The sequence below is a fragment of the Arachis stenosperma genome, chromosome 3 (assembly GCF_014773155.1).
Source record: "Arachis stenosperma cultivar V10309 chromosome 3, arast.V10309.gnm1.PFL2, whole genome shotgun sequence".
NCBI classification, from domain to species: domain Eukaryota; kingdom Viridiplantae; phylum Streptophyta; class Magnoliopsida; order Fabales; family Fabaceae; genus Arachis; species Arachis stenosperma.
The window spans coordinates 161,808,847-161,826,478 of record NC_080379.1 but is presented as its reverse complement, the minus strand read 5'-3'; positions in this window follow the sequence as shown (position 1 = coordinate 161,826,478).

Genomic DNA, 17,632 nt, shown 5'->3' with positions numbered 1-17,632 from the left:
TTTATTTAAAAAATACATTAAATTCTAAAATTAATCTTATTACTAATCATTTTCAACTTTTAACCTCATGTTATTTTTCATGAATATAAAGTTTATTTAGTTTTTCTGTGTTCAATTTTGTTGATGTTCGAATTTTTTATGGTCAGAAATAGCTATTTACTCATTGTATGTTGATATCTACTACACATTTTTAAATTTTAATATTTAACTTCGCTTTCTCTCCTAATCCTTAAATTTTATCAAGTGTCTTTAACACCTAAATTTAGATATTTAAATAAGAGTTAAGTGATAACTAGATCATCAAAATTGTAACTTAGTATTTGTTCATACCATGGCCCAATAATAAAGGCCCAAGATCAAGCAAAAGACCTAATCCAAAGGGTTGGGCCTCACCAGTACCAATCTTCATCCCATGAAGTCGGTACTCACTACGACTTGTTCTAAAGAAGTCGGGCACGAGAGTTAGCTGGCGGATAAGCACTCATTCAAATGAGTAACTGCCCTTAGAATCTCTCTAACCACTTCTACGAGCCATATCCTAACCTCCCTAAGATAATGGGACGGTTACCACCCTAAAAATATGGCACTACTCCAACGGTAGTTATTGGTTCACCACTATAAATACACTGACACCCCTCAGGTATCTCTAAGTCCAATACTCTCTAGACCTGCTCACACTCTTACTAACTTAGGCATCGAAGTGTCTTTGCAGGTACCACCCCCATCTCCTCACAGAAACAAGTCGGACGGAGGCCCCCGAATCGCAGACCCATTCGGAATCCTCCTCCTTCACACATTTGGGCCAACCAACGCCATTTAGCCCATCAACCTCCGGTTACCCACCGTAACATTGGCGCCGTTGCCGGGGACCCGAGAGATCAACCACTAATGGCGGACAGATTCCCTGAGGAGGGTCATGTGGAGACAGATTCTGAACAAGAGAATCTGGACACAGGCAATAATGATGCAGACTTCACCCTCCACCAGGGAACTAATGATCAACACAGGGAAGGTACCTTCGGAGTAAAAAACCCGAAGGTAAACTCTTCAGAAGGGCGCGAATCAGAGAAAGAGGGATCATCCCATGTAACTGAACTCATGGGATTAGTCCACAGTCGCCTGGAACAGTTAGAACAAGAACGGGAGCGACAAAAGGAAACTGAAAAGAACCTAAAAGAGGAGATGGAACGACGAAAAGAGTTAGAAAGAAAACTCTTAAAGTTAGAATCCTCCCTCAAAGGTCGCAACTCCCGTGACGAACGAGAAGAGCCACCCTTAGGAGCGGAGGATCCTTTCAGCGAGGACATAATGAGGGCAAAAGTTTCGAGGAACTTCAAAAGCCCCGATATGGACCTCTATGACGGAACCACGGATCCAAAGCATCACCTGAGCAATTTCAAAAGTCGGATGTACCTAGCTGATGCTTCCGACGCTACGCGATGCAAAGCTTTCCCGACCACTCTATCGAAGGCAGCGATGAAGTGGTTCGACAGTGGTGCACGAAATTGTGATCATCAATGGCGCCATCAACATGGTACGCACAATTGCAATCTCAACTCTTTATCACAACTTCGCACAACTAACCAGCAAGTGTACTGGGTCGTCCAAGTAATAAACCTTACACGAGTAAGGGTCAATCCCCCAGAGATTGTTGGTATGAAGCAAGCTATGGTCACCTTTAAATCTTAGTCAGGCAGACTCAAATGGGTATAGATGATGAATAAAACATAAAGATAAAGATAGAGATACTTATGCAATTCATTGGTGAGAACTTCAGATAAGCGAATGGAGATGCTTTGTCCCTTCCGTCTCTCTGCTTTCCTACTGTCTTCATCCAATCATTCTTACTCCTTTCCATGGCAAGCTGTATGCTAGGGTTTCACCGTTGTCAGTGGCTACCTCCCATCCTCTCAGTGGAAATGTTCAACGCACCCTGTCACGGCACGGCTATCCAGCTGTCGGTTCTCGATCATGTCGGAATAGAATCCAGTGATTCTTTTGCGTCTGTCACTAACGCCCCACAATCGCGAGTTTGAAGCTCGTCACAGTCATTCAATCATTGAATCCTACTCAGAATACCACAGACAAGGTTTAGACCTTCCAGATTCTCTTGAATGCCGCCATCAATTCTAGCTTATACCACGAAGACTCTGATCTCACGGAATGGCTGGCTCGGTTGTCAGGCGAGCGCTCGGTTGTCAGGCGATCAACTATGCGTCGTGTATCAGGAATCCAAGAGATATTCGCCCAATCTAAGGTAGAACGGAGGTGGTTGTCAGTCACACGTTCATAGGTGAGAATGATGATGAGTGTCACGGATCATCACATTCATCAAGTTGAGGAACAAGTGATATCTTGGAACAAGAACAAGCGGAATTGAATAGAAGAAAAATAGTAATTGCATTAATACTCGAGGTACAGCAGAGCTCCACACCTTAATCTATGGTGTGTAGAAACTCCACCGTTGAAAATACATAAAAACAAGGTCTAGGCATGGCCGTGAGGCCAGCCTCCCAATGATCTAAGATAGCATAAAACTAAAGGTAGCTACCAAGATATCAAATACAATAGTAAAAGGTCCTATTTATAGGGAACTAGTAGCTTAAGAATTACAAAGATGAGTAAATGACATAAAAATCCACTTCCGGGCCCACTTGGTGTGTGCTTGGGCTGAGCAATGAAGCATTTTCGTGTAGAGACTTCTCTTGGAGTTAAACGCCAGCTTTTGTGCCAGTTTGGGCGTTTAACTCCCACTTTGGTGCCAGTTCCGGCGTTTAACGCTGGAAATTCTGAAGGTGACTTTGAACGCCGGTTTGGGCCATCAAATCTTGGGCAAAGTATGGACTATCATATATTGCTGAAAAGCCCAGGATGTCTACTTTCCAACGCCGTTGAGAGCGCGCCAATTGGGCTTCTGTAGCTCCAGAAAATCCACTTCGAGTGCAGGGAGATCAGAATCCAACAGCATCTGCAGTCCTTTTCAGTCTCTGAATCAGATTTTTGCTCAGGTCCCTCAATTTCAGCCAGAAAATACCTGAAATCACAGAAAAACACACAAACTCATAGTAAAGTCCAAAAAAGTGAATTTTAACTAAAAACTAAAAAATATACTAAAAACTAACTAAAATATACTAGAAACATACTAAAAACAATGCCAAAAAGCGTACAAATTATCCGCTCATCACAACACCAAACTTAAATTGTTGCTTGTCCCCAAGCAACTGAAAATCAAATAAGATAAAAAGAAGAGAATATACAATGAACTCCAAAAATATCTATGAAGATCAGTATTAATTAGATGAGCGGGGCTTTTAGCTTTTTGCCTCTGAACAGTTTTGGCATCTCACTTTATCCTTTGAAATTCAGAATGATTGGCTTCTTTAGGAACTCAGAATCCAGATAGTGTTATTGATTCTCCTAGTTAAGTATGATGATTCTTGAACACAGCTACTTTATGAGTCTTGGCCGTGGCCCAAAGCACTCTGTCTTCCAGTATTACCACCGGATACATACACGCCACAGACACATAATTGGGTGAACCTTTTCAGATTGTGACTCAGCTTTGCTAGAGTCCCCAATTAGAGGTGTCCAGGGTTCTTAAGCACACTCTTTTTTTTGCCTTGGATCACAACTTTATTTCTTTCTTTTTCTTTCTTTTTCTTTTTCTCCCTTTTTTTTCGTTTTTTTTGTTATTCACTGCTTTTTCTTGCTTCAAGAATCATTTTATGATTTTTCAGATCCTCAGTAACATGTCTCCTTTTCCATCATTCTTTCAAGAGCCAACAATTTTAACATTCATGAACCACAAATTCAAAAGACATATGCACTGTTCAAGCATACATTCAGAAAACAAAAGTATTGCCACCACATCAAAATAATTAATCTGTTATAAAATTCAAAATTCATGCAATTCTTCTCTTTTTCAATTAAGAACATTTTTCATTTAAGAGAGGTGATGGATTCATAGGACACTCATAACTTTAAGGCATAGACACTAAGACACTAATGATCACAAGACACAAACATGGATAACACAAGCATGATTTTCGAAAAACAGAAAAATAAAGAACAAGGAGATTAAAGAACGGGTCCACCTTAGTAATGGCGGCTTGTTCTTCCTCTTGAAGGTCTTATGGAGTGCTTGAACTCCTCAATGTCTCTTCCTTGCCTTTGTTGCTCCTCTCTCATGATTCTTTGATCTTCTCTAATTTCATGGAGGATGATGGAGTGTTCTTAGTACTCCACCCTTAGTTGTCCCATGTTGGAACTCAATTCTTCTAGGGAGGTGTTGATTTGCTCCCAATAGTTTTATGGAGGAAAGTGCATCCCTTGAGGCATCTCAGGGATTTCATGATGAGTGGGATCTCTTGTTTGCTCCATCCTTTTCTTAGTGATGGGCTTGTCCTCATCAATGGGGATGTCTCCCTCTATGTCAACTCCAACTGAATAACAGAGGTGACAGATGAGATGAGGAAAGGCTAACCTTGCCAAGGTAGAGGACTTGTCCGCCACCTTATAGAGTTCTTGGGCTATAACCTCATGAACTTCTACTTCTTCTCCAATCATGATGCTATGAATCATGATGGCCCGTTCTAGAGTAACTTCAGACCGGTTGCTAGTGGGAATGATTGAGCGTTGAATAAACTCCGACCATCCCCTAGCCACGGGCTTGAGGTCATGCCTTCTTAGTTGAACCGGCTTCCCTCTTGAATCTCTCTTCCATTGGGCGCCCTCTTCACAAATGACTGTGAGGACTTGGTCCAACCTTTGATCAAAGTTGACCCTTCTAGTGTAAGGGTGTTCATCTCCTTGCATCATGGGCAAGTTGAATGCCAACCTTACATTTTCCGGACTAAAATCTAAGTATTTCCCCCGAACCATGTGAGCCAATTCTTTGGGTCTGGGTTCACACTTTGATCATGGTTCTTGGTGATCCATGCATTGGCATAGAACTCTTGAATCATCAAGATTCTGACTTGTTGAATGGGGTTGGTAAGAACTTCCCAACCTCCTCTTCGAATCTCATGTCGGATCTCCGGATATTCACTCTTTTTGAGTTTGAAAGGGACCTCGGGGATCACCTTCTTCAAGGCCACAACTTCATAGAAGTGGTCTTGATGCACCCTTGAGATGAATCTCTCCATCTCCCATGACTCGGAGGTGGAAGCTTTTGCCTTCCCTTTCCTCTTTCTAGAGGTTTCTCCGGCCTTAGATGCCATAAATGGTTATGAAAAAACAAAAAGCAATGCTTTTACCACACCAAACTTAAAAGGTTTGCTCGTCCTCGAGCAAAAGAAGAAAGAATAGAGTAGAAGAAGAAGAAAATGGAGGAGATGGAGGAGGCTTATGGTTCGGCCAAAGGGGAAGAAGTGGTGTTTAGGGTGTGTGAAAATGAGGGAGTGAAGATGGGTTTATATAGGGGTGGAGAGAGGGATAGGGTTCGGTCATGTAAGGGTGGGTTTGGGAGGGAAAGTGGTTTGAATTTGAATGGTGAGGTAGGTGGGGTTTTATGAAGGATGGATGTGAGTGGTGAAGAGAATAGTGGGATTTGATAGGTGAGGGGTTTTTGGGGAAGAGTGGTAGAGGTGATTGGTGAATGGGTGAAGAAGAAGAGAGAGGGTGGTGGGGTAGGTGGGGATCCTGTGGGGTCCACAGATCCTGAGGTGTCAAGGAAAAGTCATCCCTGCACCAAATGGCATGCAAAAATGCATTCTGAGCCAATTCTGGCGTTAAACGCCGGGCTGGTGCCCATTTCTGGCGTTTAACGCCAAGTGCTTGCCCATTTCTGGCGTTTAACGCCAGTCTGGTGCCCTTTTCTGGCGTTAAACGCCCAGAATGGTGCCAGACTGGGCGTTAAACGCCCATCTGCTAGCCTTACTGGCGTTTAAACGCCAGTAGGTTCTTCCTCCAGGGTGTGCTGTTTTTCTTCCTGTTTTTCATTCTGTTTTTGCTTTTTCAATTGATTTTGTGACTTCTCATGATCATCAACCTACAGAAAACATAAAATAGCAAAAGAAAATAGATAAAATATAACATTGGGTTGCCTCCCAACAAGCGCTTCTTTAATGTCAGTAGCTTGACAGAGGGCTCTCATGGAGCCTCACAGATACTCAGAGCAATGTTGGAACCTCCCAACACCAAACTTAGAGTTTGAATGTGGGGGTTCAACACCAAACTTAGAAGTTGGTTGTGGCCTCCCAACACCAAACTTAGAGTTTGACTGTGGGGGCTCTGTTTGACTCTGTTTTGAGAGAAGCTCTTCGTGCTTCCTCTCCATGGTGACAGAGGGATATCCTTGAGCCTTAAACACGAAGGATTCTTCATTTACTTGAATGATCAATTCTCCTCTGTCCACATCAATCACAGCCTTTGCTGTGGCTAGGAAGGGTCTGCCAAGGATGATAGATTCATCCATGCACCTCCCAGTCTCTAGGACTATGAAATCAGCAGGGATGTAATGGTCTTCAATCTTAACCAGAACATCCTCTACAAGTCCATAAGCTTGTTTTCTTGAATTGTCTGCCATCTCTAGTGAGATTCTTGCAGCTTGTACCTCAAAGATCCCTAGCTTCTCCATTACAGAGAGAGGCATGAGGTTTATACTTGATCCTAAGTCACACAGAGCCTTCTTGAAGGTCATGGTGCCTATGGTATAAGGTATTGAAAACTTCCCAGGTTCTTGTCTCTTTTGAGGTAATTTCCGCCTAGACAAGTCACCCAGTTCTTTGGTGAGCAAAAGAGGTTCATTCTCCCAATTCTCATTACCAAATAACTTGTCATTTAGCTTCATGATTTCTCCAAGGTATTTAGCAACTTGCTCTTCAGTGACATACTCATCCTCTTCAGAGGAAGAATACTCATCAGAGCTCATGAAAGGCAGAAGTAAGTCCAATGGAATCTCTATGGTCTCATTTTGAGCCTCAGATTCCCATGGTTCCTCATTAGGGAACTCATTGGAGGCCAGTGGACGTCCATTGAGGTCTTCCTCAGTGGCGTTCACTGCCTCTTCCTCCTCTCCAAATTCGGCCATGTTGATGGCCTTGCACTCTCCTTTTGGATTTTCTTCTGTATTGCTTGGAAGAGTACTAGGAGGGAGTTCAGTAATTTTCTTGCTCAGATGTCCCACTTGTGCCTCCAAGTTTCTAATAGAGGATCTTGTTTCATTCATGAAACTTTGAGTGGTTTTGATTAGATCAGAGACCATGGTTGCTAAGTCAGAGTGGTTCTGCTTAGAACTCTCTGTCTGTTGCTGAGAAGATGATGGAAAAGGCTTGCCATTGCTAAACCTGTTTCTTCCACCATTATTGTTGTTGAAACCTTGTTGAGGTCTCTGTTGATCCTTCCATGAGAGATTTGGATGATTTCTCCATGAAGAATTGTAGGTGTTTCCATAGGGTTCTCCCATGTAATTCACCTCTTCCATTGAAGGGTTCTCAGGATCATAAGCTTCTTCTTCAGATGAAGCGTCCTTAGTACTGCCTGGTGCATTTTGCATTCCAGACAGACTTTGAGAAATCAAATTGACTTGCTGAGTCAATATTTTGTTCTGAGCCAGTATGGCATTCAGAGTATCAATCTCAAGAACTCCTTTCTTCTGATTTGTCCCACTGTTCACAGGATTCCTTTCAGAAGTGTACATGAATTGGTTATTTGCAACCATTTCAATTAGTTCTTGGGCTTCTGCAGGCGTCTTCTTCAGATGAAGAGATCCTCCAGCAGAGCTATCAAATGACATCTTGGATAGTTCAGAGAGACCATCATAGAAAATACCTATGATGCTCCATTCAGAAAGCATGTCAGAGGGACACTTTCTGATTAATTGTTTGTATCCCTCCCAAGCTTCATAGAGGGATTCTCCTTCCTTCTGTCTGAAGGTTTGGACTTCCACTCTAAGCTTACTCAATTTTTGAGGTGGAAAGAACTTTGCCAAGAAGGCATTGACTAGCTTTTCCCAAGAGTTCAGGCTTTCTTTAGGTTGTGAGTCCAACCATATCCTAGCTCTGTCTCTTACAGCAAAAGGGAATAGCATAAGTCTGTAGACCTCAGGGTCAACCCCATTAGTCTTGACAGTGTCACAGATTTGCAAGAATTCAGCTAAAAACTGATGAGGATCTTCCAATGGAAGTCCATGGAACTTGCAATTCTGTTGCATTAGAGAAACTAATTGAGGCTTAAGCTCAAAGTTGTTTGCTCCAATGGCAGGGATAGAGATGCTTCTCCCATAGAAGTCGGGAGTAGGTGCAGTAAAGTCACCAAGCACCTTCCTTGCATTGTTGGCATTGTTGTTATTTTCGGCTGCCATGGGTTCTTCTTCTTTGAAGATTTCTGTTAGGTCCTCTACAGAGAGTTGTGCCTTAGCTTCTCTTAGCTTTCGCTTCAAGGTCCTTTCAGGTTCAGGGTCAGTTTCAACAAGAATGCCTTTGTCTTTGCTCCTGCTCATATGAAAGAGAAGAGAACAAGAAAATATGAAATCCTCTATGTCACAGTATAGAGATTCCTTGAGGTGTCAGAGGAACAGAAAAATAGAAGGAAGAGGTAGAAGAATTCGAACTTAGTGAGATAGAGTTCGAATTGTGCATTGAGGAGAAGTAATACTCCATAAATAGAAGGATGTGAGAAGAGAGGAAGAGTTTTTCGAAAAAAAAATTTAAAATCATTTTGAAAAAGATTTTGAAGAAGATATGATTGAAAACTTAATTTTGAAAAAGATATGATTAAAAAGATATGATTGAAAAGATATGATTTGAAAAACAATTTAAAAAAGATTTGATTTTAAAAATTAATGACTTGGCTAACAAGAAAAGATATGATTCAAACATTAAACCTTTCTCAACAGAAAAGGCAACTTACTTGAAATGTTGAACCAAATCATTAATTGATAGCAAGTATCTTTGAAAAAGGAAAGAAATTGATTTTGAAAAAGATTTGATTGAAAAGATATGATTTGAAAAAGATTTGATTTTGAAAAATTTTGAAAACCTAAAAAAAATTTGCATTAAAAACAAAATCTTCCCTCTTGTGCCATCCTGGCGTTAAACGCCCAGAATGGTGCACATTCTGGCGTTTAACGCCCAAAGCTCTACCCTTTTGGGCGTTAAACGCCCAGCCAGGCACCCTGGCTGGCGTTTAAATGCCAGTTTTCCTTCTTCACAGGGCGTTTCGGACGCCCAGCTTTTTCTGTATAATTCCTCTGCTGCATGTACTGAATCTTCAGTTCTCTGTATTATTGACTTGAAAATAGAACCAAGATCAAATAAACAATGCATGCAAGACACCAAACTTAAAATAAGACACTAGACTCAAACAAGAAACATAAAGTATTTTTTTGTTTTTATGATTTTGTAATTAATTTTTTTATGCTTTTTCAAAAATTATATGAAAAAAAAAATAAAGGTTTCAGAATTCTTAATTAGAATTCCAGGAATCATTGCAATGCTAGTCTAAGACTCCGGTCCAAGAATTAGACATGGCTTCACAGCCAGCCAAGCTTTCAAAGAAAGCTCCGGTCCAAAATACTAGACATGGCCAATGGCCAGCCAAGCCTTAGCAGATCATTACTTCAATAGCAAGGTTGATAGAAATCAACAAGCTCTTGTGATGATAAGTTGAAACCTCGGTCCAATAAGATTAGACATGGCTTCACAGCCAGCCAGATTTCAACAGATCATCATGAAACTCTAGAATTCATTCTTAAAGAAATTCTGAAAAAAATACCTAATCTAAGCAACAAGATGAACCGTCAGTTGTCCAAACTCAACAATCCCCGGCAACGGCGCCAAAAACTTGGTGCACGAAATTGTGATCATCAATGGCGCCATCAACATGGTACGCACAATTACAATCTCAACTCTTTATCACAACTTCGCACAACTAACCAGCAAGTGTACTGGGTCGTCCAAGTAATAAACCTTACGCGAGTAAGGGTCGATCCCACAGAGATTGTTGGTATAAAGCAAGCTATGGTCACCTTGTAAATCTTAGTCAGACAGACTCAAATGGGTATAGATGATGAATAAAACATAAAGATAAAGATAGAGATACTTATGCAATTCATTGGTGAGAACTTCAGATAAGCGAATGGAGATGCTTTGTCCCTTCCGTCTCTCTGCTTTCCTACTGTCTTCATCCAATCCTTCTTACTCATTTCCATGGCAAGCTATATGCAAGGGTTTCACCGTTGTCAGTGGCTACCTCCCATCCTCTCAGTGGAAATGTTCAACGCACCCTGTCACGGCACGGCTATCCAGCTGTCGGTTCACGATCATGTCAGAATAGAATCCAGTGATTCTTTTGCGTCTGTCACTAACGCCCCACAATCGCGAGTTTGAAGCTCGTCACAATCATTCAATCATTGAATCCTACTCAGAATACCACAGACAAGGTTTAGACCTTCCGGATTCTCTTGAATGCCGCCATCAATTCTAGCTTATACCACGAAGACTCTGATCTCATGGAATGGCTGGCTCGGTTGTCAGGCGAGCGCTCGGTTGTCAGGCGATCAACCATGCGTCGTGTATCAGGAATCCAAGAGATATTCACCCAATCTAAGGTAGAACGGAGGTGGTTGTCAGTCACACGTTCATAGGTGAGAATGATGATGAGTGTCACGGATCATCACATTCATCAAGTTGAGGAACAAGTGATATCTTGGAACAAGAACAAGCGGAATTGAATAGAAGAATAATAGTAATTGCATTAATACTCGAGGTACAGCAGAGCTCTACACCTTAATCTATGGTGTGTAGAAACTCCACCATTGAAAATACATAAGAACAAGGTCTAGGCATGGCCGTGAGGCCAGCCTCCCAATGATCTAAGATAGCATAAAACTAAAGATAGCTACCAAGATATCAAATACAATAGTAAAAGATCCTATTTATAGGGAACTAGTAGCTTAAGAATTACAAAGATGAGTAAATGACATAAAAATCCACTTCCGGGCCCACTTGGTGTGTGCTTGGGCTGAGCAATGAAGCATTTTCGTGTAGAGACTTCTCTTGGAGTTAAACGCCAGCTTTTGTGCCAGTTTGGGCGTTTAACTCCCACTTTGGTGCCAGTTCCGGCGTTTAACGCTGGGAATTCTGAAGGTGACTTTGAACGCCAGTTTGGGCCATCAAATCTTGGGCAAAGTATGGACTATCATATATTGCTGGAAAGCCCAGGATGTCTACTTTCCAACGCCGTTGAGAGCACGCCAATTGGGCTTCTGTAGCTCCAGAAAATCTACTTCGAGTGCAGGGAGGTCAGAATCCAACAGCATCTGTAGTCCTTTTCAGTCTCTGAATCAGATTTTTGCTCAGGTCCCTCAATTTCAGCCACAAAATACCTGAAATCACAGAAAAACACACAAACTCATAGTAAAGTCCAGAAAAGTGAATTTTAACTAAAAACTAATAAAAATATACTAAAAACTAACTAAAATATACTAGAAACATACTAAAAACAATGCCAAAAAGCGTACAAATTATCCGCTCATCAGACAGCCTCCCCCCGAGGTCGGTTACCAGTTTTGAAGACCTCTCAAGGAAGTTTTTGATGAGGTTCTCTATCCAGAAAGACAAAGTGAAACATGCACCGAGCCTCCTGGGAATAAAACAGGAGGTCGGAGAATCCTTACGAGCCTATATGGAAAGGTTCAACAAAGCATGTTTAGAGATTCAAGACCTGCCCACAGAGGCAGTCATAATGGGGTTAGTCAATGGACTCAGAGAAGGTCCCTTCTCACAGTCCATATCTAAAAGACACCCCGTTTCTCTAAGTGATGTACAGGAAAGAGCTGAAAAGTACATCAATATGGAGAAAAACGCTAAGCTGAGAGACCTGAGTTGGCGACCTAGGCTCCCTCCCTCAACAAAAGAGAGGGAAAGGGAAACCAAGAAAAAGTAGGAACTCGGTTTCGAGAGACCAAGAAAATACCACTCTTATACTCCTCTAAAAGTTTCTATAGTGGATGTATACAGAGAGATTTGTAACACTGAAAGACTGCCACCCCCTAGACCCATTAAAAATAAAAAGGGGGGAGCCACAGCGACTACTGTGAGTATCATAAAATATATGGTCACTCCACAAACGACTGTTACGACCTTAAAAATGTGATAGAAAAGCTGGCTAGAGAAGGTCGGCTTGATAGATATCTCATAGAAAGGTCGGACGGTTATGGAAAGAGAAAGCGAGACGATATCGATAGAAGAGACCCACCGTCGCAGACTCCGGAGAGACATATCCATATGATCTCAGGAGGGTTCGCAGGAGGGGGACTCACCAAATCCTCTCGCAAAAGACATCTCAAAAGAGTCTACCAGGTCGAAGAGGAGTCATCCGACCTCCCTACCATTTCATTCACAAAAGAAGATGGGCAAGGAATAATCCCTGGACATGATGATCCAGTAGTAATAACTATGATCCTGGCAAATGCCCATCTCCACAGAACCCTAGTAGACCAAGGAAGCTCAGCGAACATCCTTTTTAAGCCCGCTTTTGACAAACTAGGGTTGGATGAGAAAGAATTAAGAGCTTACCCCGACACCTTGTATGGATTAGGTGACACGCCAATAAAATCACTGGGATTTTTGCCCCTCCACACCACCTTTGGAAAAGGGGAAAAATCAAAGACTCTGAGTATAGACTTCATAGTCATTGATGTGGGGTCAGCATATAACGCTTTAATCGGCAGAGCTACCCTTAATCGACTCGGAGCAGTGGTATCCACTCCCCACCTTTGCATGAAATTCCCGACTTCAGCGGGGATAGCAACGGTAAGGGGAGACCAAAAGTTGGCAAGAAAATGCTACAATGAAAGCCTAAATCTGAGAGGAAAGGGCGGAGAAGTTCACACAATAGAGCTCGGCGGTGCAAGGGCTAGAGAAGAGCTGCGACCACAACCAGGAGGAAAAACTGAGGAGATACAGGTCGGCAAAGAGGAAGGGAAAAATACTCATATAGGAGCCAACCTAGGGGAAACCCTAAAGCAAGGGTTGACTAAGCTCCTAAGAGATAACTCCGATCTCTTCGCCTGGAAGGCCTCCGACATGCTTGGGATAGACCCCGAGCTCATGTCCCACAAGCTCTCGGTTTATCCGGGATCCCGACCTGTACAACAAAGAAGACGCAAGCTCGGCCCAGAACGAGCCCTAATAGTAGAAGAACAAGTGCAGGCGCTCCTGGAAGCTGGCTTCATCAGGGAAGTCAAGTACCCAACATGGCTAGCCAATGTAGTGCTAGTCAAAAAACAAAATGGCAAATGGAGAATGTGTGTCGACTATACCGACTTAAATAAGGCATGTCCCAAGGACCCTTATCCACTGCCAAGTATTGATACCCTAGTGGACTCCAGCTCGGGGTATCAATACTTATCATTCATGGACGCCTACTCGGGATATAATCAAATCCCAATGTACGAGCCAGACCAGGAGAAGACATCATTCATCACACCCAGAGCTAATTTCTGCTACGTGGTCATGCCATTCGGATTAAAAAATGCAGGAGCCACATATCAAAGGTTGATGAATAAAGTGTTTGCCTCTCACCTTGGGAGCCTAATGGAAGTATACGTCGACGACATGCTGGTAAAGACCAAGAAAGAAGTCGACCTCTTGTCAGACCTCTAACAAGTCTTTGACACCATAAGGCTGCACGGGATGAGACTAAATCCCGCAAAGTGCGCCTTCGCGGTGGAGGCAGGGAAATTTCTAGGATTTATGCTAACACAAAGAGGGATCGAAGCCAATCCCGATAAGTGTAGAGCCATCCTAGAGATGAAAAGCCCGACTTGTTTGAGAGAGGTCCAGCAGCTGAATGGCCGACTTGCAGTCCTCTCCAGATTTTTGGCAGGATCAGCACTAAAATCCCTTCCACTGTTCTCCTTATTGAGAAAGGGATGTCAGTTTGAATGGACCCCTGAATGCGAGGAGGCGTTCCAGGAGTTCAAAAAGTTCTTAAGCCAACCTCCTATTCTGACCCGACCCGTATCTGGAAAAGACCTCGTCCTATACTTATCTGTAGCAGACAAGGCTGTCTCATCAGCCCTGATAAGAGAAGATGAGGTCAGACAACATCCAGTATATTTCATCAGCAAAGTTCTACAAGGCCCTGAGCTAAGGTACCACAAACTAGAGAAGTTTGCCTACTCCTCACGAAGGCTACGGCCTTACTTTCAAGCTCACACAATAAGAGTTCGTACGAACCAACCCATGAAGCAAATCCTCCAAAAGACGGATGTTGCAGGAAGAATGGTTCAATGGGCAATAGAGCTTTTCGAGTTCGACTTAAGATACGAAACTCGGACGGCGATTAAAGCCCAATGCCTCACCGATTTCATTGCAGAATAAGCAGGAGATCAGGAGGAAAAACCAACTACATGGAAACTCTATGTAGATGGATCCTCCAACAAAACAGGAAACGGTGCAGGCATAATATTGGTAGATGAAAGAGGAACCCAGATAGAGGTTTCCCTAAAATTTGAATTCCCAGCTTCAAATAATCAGGCAGAGTATGAAGCCTTGATTGCTGGATTAAAGCTGGCAGAAGAAGTCGGTGCTACAAAGGTGATGATATACAGCGACTCACAAGTGGTGACCTCCCAGATAAACAGAGAGTATCAGGCAAAGGACCCAAATATGAAGAGGTACTTGGAGAAAACTCTGGAGCACCTTGGGCGCTTTGCAGAAACCGAGGTTAAACACATAACTCGGGATCTAAACAGCAGAGCGGACGCCCTATCCACTGGGAGGGAACAACAGAAGCCTGATCCAAGAAACCCTTCAGGAACCCTCAGTGGTAAAAATAGAAGACAAACAAGAAGTCCTTGAGGTAGTCGGTTTAAACCTCGGATGGATAAACCCCTTGGTCGAATACATAAAATTTGACATCCTTCCAAAAGAGGAAAAAGAGGCCAGGAAAATCTGGAGGGAAGCACAACATTACACTTTGGTGAGAAATATTCTCTACAGAAGGGGGATATCAACACCACTGTTAAAGTGTGTACCGACCTCAAAAATCACCGAGGTGTTAGAGGAAATCCACAGTGGAATCTGCGGAAATCATCTCGGAGCAAGGTCACTAGCCAGGAAAGTAATTAGAGCTGGATTCTACTGGCCGACCTTGCAGAAAGATGCCACAGAATTTGTGAAAAAGTGCCAACCATGTCAAATGTATGCAAATTTCTACGTGGCTCCCCCAGAGGAGCTCATCAGTATCACTTCTCCATGGCCCTTTGCAAAATGGGGAATGGATTTGTTAGGTCCTTTTCCCCAAGCGCCAGGACAAGTCAAATACCTGATCGTGGAAATAGATTACTTCACAAAATGGATAGAAGCAGAACCATTGGCCACCATCACTGCTCAAAGAAGTCGGAGGTTCCGCTACAAAAATATCATCACAAGATATGGGATACCTTATTCCATTACTACAGACAATGGAACCCAATTCACCGATTCTACCTTTAGAAGCCTAGTAGCCAGTATGAAAATAAAACACCAGTTCACCTCGGTGAAACACCCACAAGCTAATGGGCAGGCCGAGGCAGCCAACAAAGTCATACTGGCAGGGCTAAAAAGAAGATTACAAGAGGCAAAAGGAGCCTGGGCCGAAGAGCTTCCCCAAGTGCTATGGGCTTACAGGATAACGCCCCAATCCGCCACTGGAGAAACGCCCTTCCGACTAGTCTATGGCGTAGAAGCAATGATACCAATAGAAATCAATGAACAAAGCCCAAGGGTAATTCTCCATGACGAGATCGGAAACATACATAGGCACAAAGAGGAGCTCGACTTGCTCCCCGAAGTCCGAGAAGATGCCCAGATAAGAGAAGCAGCATTGAAGCAAAGGATGACTACAAGGTACAATAAAAAAGTCATTCGAAGAACATTTTCCCCAAATGACTTGATCCTAATCAGAAACGACATTGGAGTCAACAAATCAGGGGAAGAAAAACTCGCTGCTAATTGGAAGGGACCATACAAAGTCAATGAAGTCTTAGGAAAAGGTTATTATCAAGTGACCGACCTGAACGGCACTGAGTTCCCGAGATCGTGGCATGCTTGTAATATGAAAAGGTACTACAGCTAAAAGCGAACTCTACTCCCTGATGTACTCTTTTCCCAACTTCATGATTTTTTCCCAAAATCAAAGGGTTTTTTCTGGAGGAGGGTTTTTAACGAGGCATCATAGTAGAGGCTAAGGGAAAATAGGCTATTAAAACCCTTAGTAGCAAGAAGGTACCTCCCCAATTAATAAAGATCTTTTTTCATTTACAATATCTCTTATAAACTCCTTTCTATTTTCTAAGTCTTTCTACGAAATGCGCCGACTTAAGCTCGACAAAACGTGAAAATCCCATGAACCGACCTAGATGGTTGTCAGGATAAAACGACGAGGTACAAGTCGGTATAATGAGGTTATAAAAGTTGATCGTAAAAAACTCGGAAACATCCCGACTCATAAGTCGAAAGGGAAAAACCGAGTAGAAAAGAAAACGAATCGCAAAAATGACCTAAGTCATAAGAACTCAATAAAGCAAAGTTGAGTATAAGGAATAACAAAAAAGAGATTGAAAAATCCTAGGAAAAAGTTTAAAGGCTGTCCTAAAGTCCTTAAACAAAAAGGCCCAGAAAAATAGACAAGCTAAAGGGAAAGGTTTTCAGAAAAAGATCAAGGGGATTTCAAAAAATTAAAATCAGAAAAGCATGCACGCATAAGGTAACTTAAACCCTTATCCAAAAAAGGGTATTTTGTTAATTTAAAACCCTTATTAAACAAGGGTATTTTTAATATTTTGTTGACGGCCTTAAAAGGCCAAAAGAAATTGTTCAAACACCACCAACAAACAAGATATAAAGAGTTTAAAAAAGGGGGGCTCACAGGCCGAGCCCCCATATAGCCATATAAAGTTATTTCTACAGAGGAGTAGACGGATCACCACCACCAGAGTCAGGAAGAGCGCCACCAGGACCGGGAAGAGAGGCAACCACAGGAGATGAAGAGGAAGTCGGAGGAACAACAGAAGAGCTCGGAGCGTCTTTAGAACGAGGAGGGGACTCAATATTCCTCTGCCCCCGAGTCTTCAATTCTGACTCGGAAACGATTACGGGGGCAGGAGGATCCACAATAGCACCATCGATGACGACTTTGTCAGGATCCAAAGGAGAAAAATCCAAGTCAGGAGCAATGACTCTGACTTGCTCCTTAAAGATCCTCCAAGCCTCCTCTGCACCATCAGCAATAGAGTCCTCCAACTCGGTATATGTCTTCCGAGAATTCAGCAGATTATTCTTTACAGACACAAGATCTTCAAATAAACTTTGATAGCTAGCCTGCGCTGTCTTCCTCAAGTCCATCTCCATGTTGCATCGAGCTTGCAACTTCCTCTCCTTTTCCCGGAGGTTATCTCTCTCCCCCTTCAACTTGGCAACTTCCTCCTTCAACTCCCTCTCATGCTCTTGAAACATAAGAAGCCTCCCTTCCAGCTCTTCGACCTTCGAGGTCATTCCCAAAGAGCTGAGGGGAACCTTCTCAAAAATGTCTAAGAGTTTACCGCAAACACCCGCCGCCTTAAGGCTCTCCTCAACCAGAGTGGTAAGGTGGCTCCGAACAGAAACATCATCCATGCTTATGCGAACATGGGGGTAGATGTTCT